The sequence below is a fragment of the Pavona decussata genome, unplaced genomic scaffold (genome assembly GCF_977016875.1).
Source record: "Pavona decussata unplaced genomic scaffold, jaPavDecu1.1 SCAFFOLD_102, whole genome shotgun sequence".
Classification (NCBI taxonomy): Eukaryota; Metazoa; Cnidaria; class Anthozoa; order Scleractinia; family Agariciidae; genus Pavona; species Pavona decussata.
Window position 1 is genome coordinate 8925001 of NW_028145517.1, and position 13031 is coordinate 8938031.

Genomic DNA, 13031 nt, shown 5'->3' on the forward strand with positions numbered 1-13031 from the left:
AACTTCTCTGTTAGAACTGCCCACAAGTAATCCACTTAACCAGTTACCTGAACGAAGTCCACCTCTAGACAGTACGCCCGACCTTACGGTTACCAGCGATTCAGAGAGCGAAACTGATAACGAGGGCGAAACTACTCCTTCGCTCTCACTTCGTTTACGTAAAACAAAGTCCTTTTCACCAACGGACAAAGCAAAAACGCGAAACAGTTCAGACGACGAAGACAAAGAATATATTTGACCCCGCTCTCTAAATCCTTCAAAAGAGGCTATTTTTCAAGTTCTCACCATGCATTCTAGGGAAGTTTCAGACCTACAACGGGAAATGATTAACTTACAACGTCAAATGTGTCATCAACTTGAACTGGCACAAGCCTCCATGTCAAACCCATATGTGACCAAGAGAGGATGAATACCTTCATCCTCTCTTGATGTGACCGAGTCCACTGTGGTCAAGCCTACCTTATTTCATGGCCGCGAAACCGAGAACATTGATCGCTGGTTACAACGCTTTGCTTTGTGTCTTGGTAATTGCAATATCCCACCAACAAGCGACCGGGCAGTCATTAAACTTGCTCTACCTCTTTCTGGTCCAGCTGAAACATTTTATTATAACCTATCAAACATGTCAAACACCGTACAGGCCTCCTATACTCTGTTCAAAGATGCCTTAACAGAGCGTTTCTCTCCAGCCCACCGCCATCTCCGGAATCGACAAGAACTCTCAATGAGCCGCCAAGGACCAAATGAATTCCTGGAAAGTTTTCTCGCTGACTTGAACGAGAAATTTAATTGCCTAGACCTCCGTGACGAAGATAAATTGTGTTATCTTATTCAGGGACTACGCACAGATATCCGAGCAGAAGTTTTAAAAAAAGAACCAAAAACCTACACTGAGGCCGAAGACGCCGCCAAACTGATTTATTCTATTCAACAGTCTGTACTTCAGAGGCGCCAAGAAAATATTACGCACATTGTTCACACCACCAATCACCCTCAGCCTACAACACCTCACGCAGTTCCTATTCCATCTCCAGGAGGGACATCGCTTTTAACAGGGACCCAAAGTCTCCTCAACAAGCCTACGAGTCCAGAACAAAACAAACTCGAACTCTTGGCAAAAGAACTACACCACCTCGCGTCCAATGTTGACAGTCCATCCCAAAAGGTAGCGGCCCCGAGCTCTTTAGAAACTCAACTTGCAAGTTATCAGTCGCCACCACAAATCTGCACAGATGACCTTCTTCATTCCCTGCAAGCACGGATTCAACACCTAAATGAGAAACTTTGTGGACATCCGTCTGTCGCAGCACCCAGTACACTACACCGAGAGAACCTAGTCATCGAAATAGTGACACCGAAGAACTGAACCGTTTACGCGAAGAAATTCGCCGATAAAGTTGCTCAATGCGCCTCTCTACCACAGAGACACCAATCGACAGATCTGTCCCGTGTATTCGACGAGATCCAACGCTAACAGTCCCGTATGGACGGCTTAGTGCGTGTTTACCCTACCAGAAATAATCGACAACACACATCAAGAGCGCGCACTTACGATGGCCGGCCCATATGTCATACACGTGAAAAAAAGGGTCACGTAAGGTCCTGGTAAGGGCTATCTGTTTTCAGAGATTTCATACGTCTCCTTCCAATAGACAACCACAGCTTACTCCGAGTGCAAGTCAACATCAAGGAGAGGAACCCCACATCACTGTCTATGAACAACAACCCGCCTCCACTCAATTGCTACCCTCTGGTCAAAGCAGCCAAGTAATACAAGCTGCAAAGCGAAGTCAACCAATATCGTCCAGATCTTCAAACGCGAAAGTGGCTTCGATCAGCACTTTTGAAGCTGCCACCTCGCAACACTCAACGAACAACAAAAGTCTAAGTGCGCACAAGATAGAATCGAGGTCTGATTCGGCTACTCTTTCTGAATGCTGTACCCCTTCTGCTCCCCATGCAAAAGATGCTACCGCCATGGTCGTAGATGACAAGCAAGAGATAGTCATCCGACTAGACATTCACACAGACCAAAAGCCGCCCACTTCTCCAGAGCAAGCTGCAATGCACAGTGTGACCTAAGAAAACTGCGAAAAGCATCAGTTGCATCCAACCATGACAGAAATAAATCACCCATCCACAGACCAGGCAGTCAGGATCCTCAGCGACACCCAAAGCAATCATTCTGACCCACGTAGAGGGACGTCTAGATACAAACAAGAAAAAGCCATTATACCCCCAATAAAAGTCCACTCCCAGTCAAAGCAACCGACACAAGAAAGCTCCACCACACGTACACCTTCCCTGTCCCAAAGCAATCGAAGGTATACAATCTCATTCACTACCACCATTTCACGCAGGCAGCAACCAACAAAGTAACGAGGCTTTCGTCCGTAGAAGCATCCATAGCTGACCAGTTGACCTCCTAGTTAATACAGGACCTTGCATCTCAATAAATACTTGCTTATTAAGAGATCCTTTGCACAGAAGATCTACCCGTCATGGCTCCAAGCACTTATTCACACGTGGATACAGTCAATGGCGCAAAGCTGTCAACTATTGGCCAGATCCACGTACTCTTATCATTAAATGGAAGAAACTTCCCCCGTCCATTTCACGTCATAGAAGACATGAGCCACTACGCTGGCTCCCACCAACCTCTCCTACAACCGAGAAAATGATGAGCAATCAACTTCACTCCTCACTCAGCTTACCCCTAGCTATAGGTGTTTTGTCCAAACGCGCAAAAAGGCATCTAGCTTCCTTCTAAAGTTCTTCATTATTCTTTTGCTGATGTCTCTTCATGGTCACGCTACTTGGGTAAACGATACCGAATTGAGTTTGCCAAAAGATCTCAGCCCACTTACCGGAGAGAATTCGAGTCTAAGACCTGCAAGCATTTTTACCAATTCCCGTGAAAACCTGTCTGTGAGCTCACACTTCATGTTTCGGCTCAGTCATGTCCGTCTGAAGAATTCCAGCCCCAACACTGCTGTCACTCCGATAATCGTATACACCACCCTGCTGCAAGAGATCCAAGTTAACCCGCCAAACAATAACCACAGGAAGCGAAGAGTTCTATGCCAAGAAAGACAACAGCCCATCCGAGATCACTGACGGAGAAGATAACCTGCCCGTTACTAGTTTTCGGTCCACGCACCGATCACAAGTAATTCACAAGGAATATTTGCTCGCCCTCGAGTATCAGTAAAGCCGCCGAGATAAGCCAGACTCTTCTCAGCAAGGTAGCCAAAAACCTATCGTTACATAGCACCGTAACTGGACATTGCGACAAGCCTATGGGAATTGGACAGTGCGAACCATTGCGCGCGCTTAAAAAAAAGACAGTTGCACTGCAATAAGTTCATTCTTTCACCAATCTCGCAATTAAAACTGCTGTTTGTTCATTTTCGAAAAGTTTTCCTCCTATTTCTCTCTCGAGTTTGTCAGTGACAGTTTTGATAAATTGGTAACAAGACTTTGTGTCGTCCGATTCATTCTAAAATCATTCTCGTGATTGAGCGACTCGCGGTCGTCCGATATTGTTCATCACTCGTATGATTACCGACCAAACTGGAGTACGCTGACTCAGTCCGATTGGTAGCTCGGTTAAAAAAAAAAAAAAAAAAAAAACATAGAACGAGAGCCGCCGCTTTCTTGAAAGTGATACAGACTGGCGACGTTTTTGTATGCGCAATGATCGTTACTGGAGAGTCAATGTGTATTAATATTCAAAGCTAAATTGTAAAATCCGTAAACTTTTATGGAACAAATGAGTAAATTTCCATTCAAGTTATTATCAATCGGGCCTGCTAAGATATCTCAGCTGTCTTTCCTTAGTATGTCTTAACCTCTGCACTTGGCGCATAGGTTACCGCACTATAATTTATTCTAGCTATTACAGGTGTTTTTTTTAACATTCTCTCTGTTTTGTAAACTTCACTAGCGTTAATTTTCCATTTATGAGAAAATTTGCCTCTCTTTCGTATGAATTTCTGAACTAATTTCTTTTACATTGAGTTTGCGTTCATATAAGTCGCATTAATTTCAAATCACTTAATCCAGACGATCAATAATATGCTGCCATTTCAAAGCCGTCGTCCGCAAATGACATCTCGATCAGGAGAAAACCTCATTATGATTCACTTCCAGCAACGTGAAATATGAGATTATGCCTTTGTGAACAACACGAAGCGTGCACAGTACGGCCACTAACTTTCGCGGATACATAGTTTTGAAATTGATGGAAGCGACTGTAAGGCAACGTTTTCAACGAAAACACTGAAGTGCTTAAATTCTTAAGACTGTCTAAAAATTGCTTTAATTTTTAACTTTTTAGTTTTCTACATCGTGACAAACGGACCCACCAAGAAACAAATTGACAGCACCAGTAGGGTATTTCGATATAAAAGTTTTCCTTCTTGTAGTTAACGATAGTTCCGTCTTACTTCAAGAAACAAGCCAGATGATTCTAGATAATCTCCTTACTTCGTTTAGTAGTTGCTAAACCGACTCTCAAATGAAGGCTAAAAACAGCAAGTTAAAGACACAAAATTACGAGTGCACCCACCATATTTATCCTGTCACGGTTAGCTCCAACAAAATGTCTTTTTCTTGAGACTAAATTGCGGCAAATATTCGGCGGCACAAAATAACATACACGCGAGCTGCCCGTGCGAGCATTTATGATAATCAGCATATTCAACTTGTAAAAGCTTCAAATGGAAAATGGGTGTTTTTGACATGATTTACGCTTTAGGTAATGAATGAAGTAGAACGCATTATTTTTTAACATATCGCATATTTTATTAACATATGTTTTCTTTTATGGGGTATCATTGCCTCATTTTGTGGTCTACGTTTTCCATTTAACGTATCCAGCAGTCCAATCTTCATCTAGATATCCCTGTTAAGAGCTGTAAACGTGGCATACACATGACACTGGAAAAAGCTCAATTTAAAAACTATCAGTTTCCGAATCATGTCGAATGTACTTTTCTGTCGCCATATCGGCTTAAAGGTTTTAAAAGCTTGCAGGTGGTCCCAGCCGTTTTAAAGAAGACATTAATTGGGCACAATGTTTTTGTGCCCAGGCCCCGTACTGAAGCTGCAAACAGGGCGCTTAGCTATAGGAGGCTCTCATGTGGAATGGCCTTGGTAACTGACGAACTTAAAGATGAGACAAATCTCAACTATTTCAAGTCCACTCTGACTTTGTCTGGAACTGGGGCGGACTGAGGGAGTTGCAATAGTACTTATTTAACTATAGCTTAAGTTAATTTTTGTGCAATAAACTGTAGAATAGTTGCTTTTAGTATTTGATATTTATAGCTTTAGTGTCTATCTGAGATCACGTTGTTATAGCTTCAGTGTCTTATTAACACGATAGTTGTGCAATTTGATATGTACACCGCTCACTGCAAGAGCATTTTTTATGAAGTAATACCGTCAATAAAGCTTTACTACTACTACTACTACTACTACTACTACTACTACTACTACCACCACCACCACCACCACCACCACTACTACTACTACTACTTCGACTATAGTTATTTGCATAAGATACTGATTATCTCGTCTGTGCAGTGATCATCTTTGTACTAATCGTAACTGATCCTATTAATTAATAATACAGTAGAAACCCGGTAACTCGAACTCTGAAGGGAAACGAAAAACTGTTCGAGCTAGCGGGGTTCTACTGTATTAACGTCTGGGTCCGAAGGTGTGCAGTGACTCACTGCTTTTCATATGGAAACCATGTTGTTCTAGTGCTAACAACTTAAAATTTACGTATTAAAACCATATCAAAGTCATAACTTATATAACATAGTCATAACTTACAAAGTCATAACTTACATAACTTATGGTCTCATTTCTTGGGGCAATGCATGTAAAAATTCCTTGATCAAATTCTTGTTCTTCAAAAGCGCGCATTGCGGCTAATATATTTTGCTGAAACAAACGACCATGCCATACCTTTTTCTGTTAAAGCAAAAATATTACCAGTACAATTCTTGTATTATGAATCCGTTTGCAACCTCATATTTGATATAAACGAAAACACTGCCCCAAGAAATATTTTGAATCTGCTTTCTCAAATTTCTAGTGTCCATTCCTATAAAACGCGTTCCTCTACCTCTGATCATTTTTATACAAAGGAATCTCGCATTAATGCCACACGAAATGCATTCTCGCGTGTTGGGGTCAAGATTTGGAACGGGATACCTGCAACTCTGAAAAACAGTACAAAAAAATCTTTTAAAGAATCCCTAAAAGGAAAGTTATTTGATATACTTGAAACCGTAGACTCCTACATTGAAGTGGAAACGATAATTGACCAAATGAAAAACTGATCATCCATGCTCTTCTCTTTGCTAGTATGATCTGATTCTCCTTTACCCTTTCATCTCTTTTCTATTGTAATATTAATGATAATAAGAAATTACATATAATTTACTTTAATTTTGATGTATAGCCTTATCTAAATCTGCGTTATTATGTAAAGTTAAGTTTTCCGTTTTCCAGCATGTTTGTAATTTTCTGTAAATTTTTTTTCCCATTATGTTCTCGTGCTCGTCTTGTCCCGCCCTGACTAGCTACTGGCTATTTGCGGGACAAGCCCTTTATATAATCTAAATCTGCAAATAAATAACTTGTTGTTGTTGTTGTTGTTGTCATCTACAGCCTCACTTGCTTCCACTCATAGGCCAGGTTACATATACTCGGGCAGCTGTAAAATGGGCTATTGAAATGTATTTCTCCTTTGGCCCTATATTCAACTTATTTTTTCAAATCGCCAATATTCTAAGATTGAAACTGGTTACTCTCCTACAAAACGTACACAAAACAATTTCTGGGTCCTTACTTTGTGTACTGACGAGCCTTATGGCTCAGTTCAGAAGCAGCACTTTTTTCTAGGGCCGAACGAAGCCTGCATTTTTTCCCACGTTTGGTTTTCTTAGCAGCTACAGTGGCAGGGCCCGCGGAGCGGGTTTTTCAGTTGGGGTGGGGGGGGGGGGGGAGGCTAAAACGAACCCGTTAGCGCGAGACAACTAGGGGGGTCCAGGGGCATGCTCCCCACGAAAAATTTTAAACTAAACTAAAGTCTTCTGAAATGGCTAGAAATGCATCAAAAACTGTCAACACTGATGTAAATTTTTAATTGTATCAACTAAAATATGTTTTCTTTTCTTTTGAAGTAAGGGGTAAATGCTTCAGTCTGGCCCTTACAGGATAATGAGGCAGAAATTTTTTACTTGTTTTCTTGTGAAAGCCAGTAGCTTTTGAAGACCCAGTTTTGTTGTTTCTTTCTATAAATCATACATGCTTCTTTGCTCGTTATGACAGCGGGATTGAATGATCCAGGATGACCGTAGCTGTACATAATTCTCCGATTCAAATACTTACACGTAACGGCCATAAATAGCTTTCATAAATAAATGCCTTTTTGCACTTAAAAAACTTCCTCGAACTTAATCAGTGATGAAACTTTACCTTCATGAAACACTGATCCAAGAACGAATGAAAATAGAAACAACAGCTGAAATTCCATTATTTCACAGTTGAAATCTAGTCGTCCGTTCAGCAGCAAAACTAACAACAAACTGTCTGAAATTGTCGGGTTTGCCGGTCGGAGAAAACTTTAACATACTTATTAATATGTAAGGTAAGTTGTTTCTGTAAGTGATCGATATGGCTAAGTAAAATAAAATAAAATAAAACATTTTTTTAACCGTCCAAAAAGTGGGGGGAGTCCAGCCCCTCCCCCTCCGCGGTCCCTGAGTGGTGTAAATAACTACCATCTTTCATTTATTAAATAGTCACTTCCACATAGGTAATTTAGGCAATTAATTTCAGCTTATGTCTGAACCCAGTTTTACACAAACGATTGTTAAGAAATAATTTAAAGGTCAAGAAATATGGAAAAATTATCTGTGCTTACAGATTTTGTACAGCACAAGTCAGGAGGGTGCGTTTTTCACTGTGCCTTTCATAGAAATAAACACCGGCCCCCTCTTAGCCATAATTAATGAACAGTCCCTAATATGAATATAATGCTTAGAATGAAATGAAACAAGCACTACCAAAGGCAAGTAAAATATAAAATATGTAAAACATTTCACTAGCACATTTAAGGCCCTGGCCAAGATCGAAGTCTGATTTCCACAGAGCTCGGTTGAAAATATGTTGTACTATAGTCTGTTCATGCTACTGGGAGAACAATTTTAAGTATTTACCAGTTTGAACTAGTCGACACTTCATGAGGATATTTTAGACTGTAATTTTAAGTAACGCTCGTTTTAGATGATGATATTTGTACATTTTAGAATAAGTGATTTTTAATTTTTTTTTTACACCTACATGTGTCCCCAATTAGCTAACTATGTCTAGAACGACAAGACACGTTTAATGGTTTATATTACGTTATGTTACAGATAGCAGATCAAAATATCCCAGTGAATGCAGTTTACTTAGAGATTCTGGCACCAATCTGAAAATAACCCGAATACAAGTTTATAATAAACTTAGAAGACGTTTAATTCATCACTTAACGCTCATTCCAAAAACTTTGCCTTGGTATTCATTATTATCCTGTCATTTGACGTTCACCTGAGACCCCACAGACTCGGGTTGTTTTTCCACAACACAAAATCTAACAGTGTCGTCTTCATTGAAGCCAACGAGAAAATATCTGGGTACTGCAGAGGTGAGAAAACAATTTAAGTAGAAAGTAGCTGTCGGTAGCCTGTCGGTAATCTGTTGACCAACTGTCCGTTAACTGTCAGCCAACAGTTGACCGACAGTCGGCCGACAGTCGGTAGTGGGGAGCTTTTCTTCACAATTACCACACCATCATTGTCAATATAAAGTTAGTACCCTCTAACCTAGCCTATAGTGCATGGTTGGTTTAGATGACAAAAGAACAAACAACAGAACAATGTTCCCAGCCCCGAAAAACGATGCAGGTTGTAGGTTGCTAAGATGCAGGTTGTAAGGGTCCAGTGAAACAAGAACTTTTGAACGGTACAGGTCTATAACTGTAGATTAGAAGGAACACTGTGTTGTTCCAAAGAATATCCATATACCCCTCCCATGGAAATTTTTCTGGATTTGGACCCCCCCACCCCCCCCCCCCAAAAAAAAAAAAAAAAAAAAAACCTTTTGGAGATTACAATTTACCTTCAAAGCTTACTTTTCCTTGCAAAATTTTGGTTTTGAGACTCCCCAATCCCTTTCATGAAAACGGTATGGATATTTTCTGAACCACACATCGCACATTGAACCGTACCAAGTGTGGATGTAAATCAAAGAAAACATTACTGCAACAGAATCTGTATGAATGTGGCACATGTTTTTTCATTACCTTGATGTTGACAAAATTAATAGCAGTGATAGGTCATTTTTAGTTAAAGACTGCGCATTACTTTGTCAAGAGCTAATTAAACAAGCACTCAATCCATCTTGTTGTTCCTCGTTTTAAAGTCAAACCTCCAAAACAGCCAAGTTTCTTGAACCCAGTTTTACTTGAACCCTTCTCATATAAGTAACTCTTTACAATGGAGGAGGGGAATACCTCTTTAATGAGATATTTTTTACTGTTTTACATAAAATTGTTAAAAAACAAAAAAAAAGCCCCAAGATTCATATGTTGGGTAATGTTTTAAGGTGTTCAAACATGACACTCTATTAAAGAAAATGCTATGAAACAATTAAGTCAATTCATGGTCCTGCCTTCTACAACAGCCTTGAAAAGTAATCAAAACGGAAAAGGGCACAGTAATTTTTGTAAATTTGTTTATTTTATGTGGCAACGATTACATGATGGCTGGAGTTAACTTTATAAAACTCATTTATATTTATTAATAATAACTAATGCTTAAATATGATTCATCAAAAGAATTAAGAGAAAACTTACTCTTCTTGATTTCACGATTAGTTATTTTACTGGTGAGTGTGTGGGTACTCCAACAATGAACACTATTAAAATAGTTCATTTATTTAAGAACTTTTTTAGAGGTTGTCCAGGCTTACATCTACCTAAGTCATGAAAGTACTTTTTGTACTTTTTACCTGGGTTCTTAGAAAAGCACAAAACAAGTATAATGTAGTTAACAACCACAAATTTAAATTGCTGTACATCACAACATGGCCTACCTACAGCATCCTTTTGATAGATCTTGAAGTGATTCAGAAGGAACCTCATTTAAGTTAACCATTGTCATCTGTTCATTTAATTTGTTCATTATATCATTCCAAATGTTATGGGAATGTGACAATAGTTTTAACAGTAAAATGACAAAAGCCCACCAACAACAAGTACCAACAAGTCACCAACAGTTTGCCAGCTGGTGGCCAACACCAGGAGCTCATTTCTTGAAGTGCACAACTCCTATAGATTCATGTAACGGCAGGTCTACAGACCAATTTATTTTTCGATTGAAGTTCCAACAAATTCACTCTCCCACAGGAGCCTTACAAACCATTCTCATGCTTTACATAATTCTCATAAAATGGAATTTACATTTTTGGTGGAAATAGTATTCCCATGGGTATCTACAAGAGGGTCGTACAGGGGGGGGGGGGGGGGGTCTCTGGCACGGTTCACGAACAGAAAAAATTGCAAATCATGGATCACAGAAATAAAAATTTTGTTTTCAAGCTCTTCACGGGTCACGCAAAACCCTCTGGTCACGGATAACGAAGAATAATTTATTACATTCACATTTCACGGGAAATAAAATCAGCTAATCACGCATCACGAAAATACCCCTGTGCGACCCTCCTACAAAAAGACCGGTCTGTAAAAATTAACACTGTAGATAAGGCTTAGAATAGGTGCTATATTCTCTGAGTTACTAAATAGGCTCCTGTTGACACTTATTTTAGGGTAAAGTCAAACTGTTGGCTACCTGTCTTAACCACTAAAGGCCCCAAAATCAGGCCCTACCCACATGAGATCCTCCAGGTGCTTACCTTCAGTGTTAAAACAGATAAGAGAGTGCGTCTTGCCTTCACGCTTCTTTGTTCTCCTTGATCTCCTGGCAAAGTTAGGCCCGCTTTCCATCACAGGAGGAGCTTGTAGTGACAGGGACCAAGCAGTTATGGGATGAGGGCTATTTTTCGTCCCAGAGATACTATCACGGGAACTCTCTTCTGATGGATTCTCTGAACATGCAGTTCGAGCCATCTCTTTTATTCAAAGGATTGATTTCTGCTGTGAGTGATCTGAAGCTACAGGGTTCAAACAAAATAATGTTTGCAATTAATATTTGACAAAATGACACTTTTCCATTTCTCAAGTCAAAAGTCCAAGAAAGCTTCTCGGTGGGAAATTTTGCAAAATATCCCCCATCAAAAAAGGGTCTGCAAAGCAAGCTATTATATTTTCCAGGATGTTTTGGTGTTTGATTCATTACTTTAACCCTTTCACTTCTATAGATAGCAATTGATGTAAAAAGCTACAATTGCTAAAATTTGTCTGTTTCAATGAATTTTTTCCACAAAAATGGCTATAAAAGATCAGTTTATTTAACCAACATGTTTGATCTTCAATAGTTGACCTCCCCTTAAATGTTTGACATTTTTGTTTTGATTCATTCTTGAGTCTAAAACTTGCGTAAATATCGAACAGAATTCTTACTCTAACCACTTGTAATTTAACAGAGAAATCTGTGGGGGCATTTTAAAGATATCTCCATTTATGCAAAGTAGGAACTTTTTTATTCATCTGCGCTTTATTTTCACTGTTATCAAACACCCATGAAGCTCAATATACATTTAGAATGTTTTGCTATCAGGAAAGATCCTTTGACAGAAAAGACAGAAATACTGGTAAAAAATGCTGGAATAAACAAAATCACCCCTTAAAAATTGATTCATTATTAACTTGAAAACACTCTTACAGATTTTTTCTAATTTCGCCTACAAGTTGTCTAGATTGAGTAGTTTAAATCCCTAAAGTTTCGTCGTAAAGTGTCTAACTAGATTTCGAGATAATCGACAATGTTTAAAATGAGAGGCTATGCGCTTCCGTTGCTATGGTAATAGTTGTTGCTTGGAAACCAATGAGAAAATTAACTTTGATCATATATTGAAAAGATGATTTAGTACGAAGGAGATCGAAGTTTATCTTGTATGTGAGATTGTAATTTCAAAACTCTCACCCTAAGTCCAAAAAAACTGCCTCGAGCCTCGTTAAAAGACATGCAGAGGAATGGAACCTCAAAGTCAATAACAAAAAATCAAATATCATCATATTTAGTGGAAACGGCCAAAACAAAAATAAGGAAAATTACAAACATGGAAACGAGCCATTACATATCATTGACGAACAAACATATTTTGGGGATAAAAAATGACTCCATCTGGTCGCTTACACCTACGCACAAGACATTCCCTGTAAAAAAGCTTACAAAGTTCTATTGACCAATTATTAAGAATAAACTTTTTGATGCTCGATCTAATGTACAACTTACACTACTATATGGATGGGAAATTTGGGGATCTGAATTATTATCATTATAAGACTCAACATTTTGACAAAAGTACTGTTAAACAAGTGCATATTAAGTCCTGCAAACAAACAACAAATACACCATGGTACACAAAGAACATAGCCCACAGGGCAGAACTTGGATGGTAGACTCTTTACAAAAATTTACACACAAAGCAAAATGATTACCAACTAGAAGACTATCTCAAGACCATTAGAAACCCAGCACACAGAATAAGTATTTTAAAATTGCAACTAGTGATCCATTCAATGTGTATACAAACTGGAAAATTTTAAAATAAAGGGCATCAATCTCAGTAGAAGACAGAACATGCTTAATCTGCAAAAGAAATTCCATAGAAGATGAACTGCATTTCTTGATGTATTGCAAAGAGTATGATAACATTAGACATGAACTCCATTCTCTCATTTTCAAAAATGATCCTTTTTTGCCAACATGCCCACTATGATTCACGAATTCTCTACAGTGAATGCGTTTGCGATGGGAGTGGCTGGGTTACTTAAAAAAATAAGG

At 39.1% G+C, this 13031-nt stretch overlaps 1 protein-coding gene across 2 annotated transcripts in view; it reads right to left on the bottom strand.

Annotated features, from left to right (window-relative positions):
• Window positions 1–13031, bottom strand: part of LOC146472140 (gamma-aminobutyric acid type B receptor subunit 2-like) — a 44178-nt gene that overhangs the window by 21787 nt on the left and 9360 nt on the right. For both annotated transcript variants that reach the window (XM_085120724.1, XM_085120725.1), the window contains exon 2: window positions 10978–11235. The gene's annotated coding sequence lies outside the window, so the exon portion shown is untranslated. The remainder of the gene's footprint in view (window positions 1–10977; window positions 11236–13031) is intronic.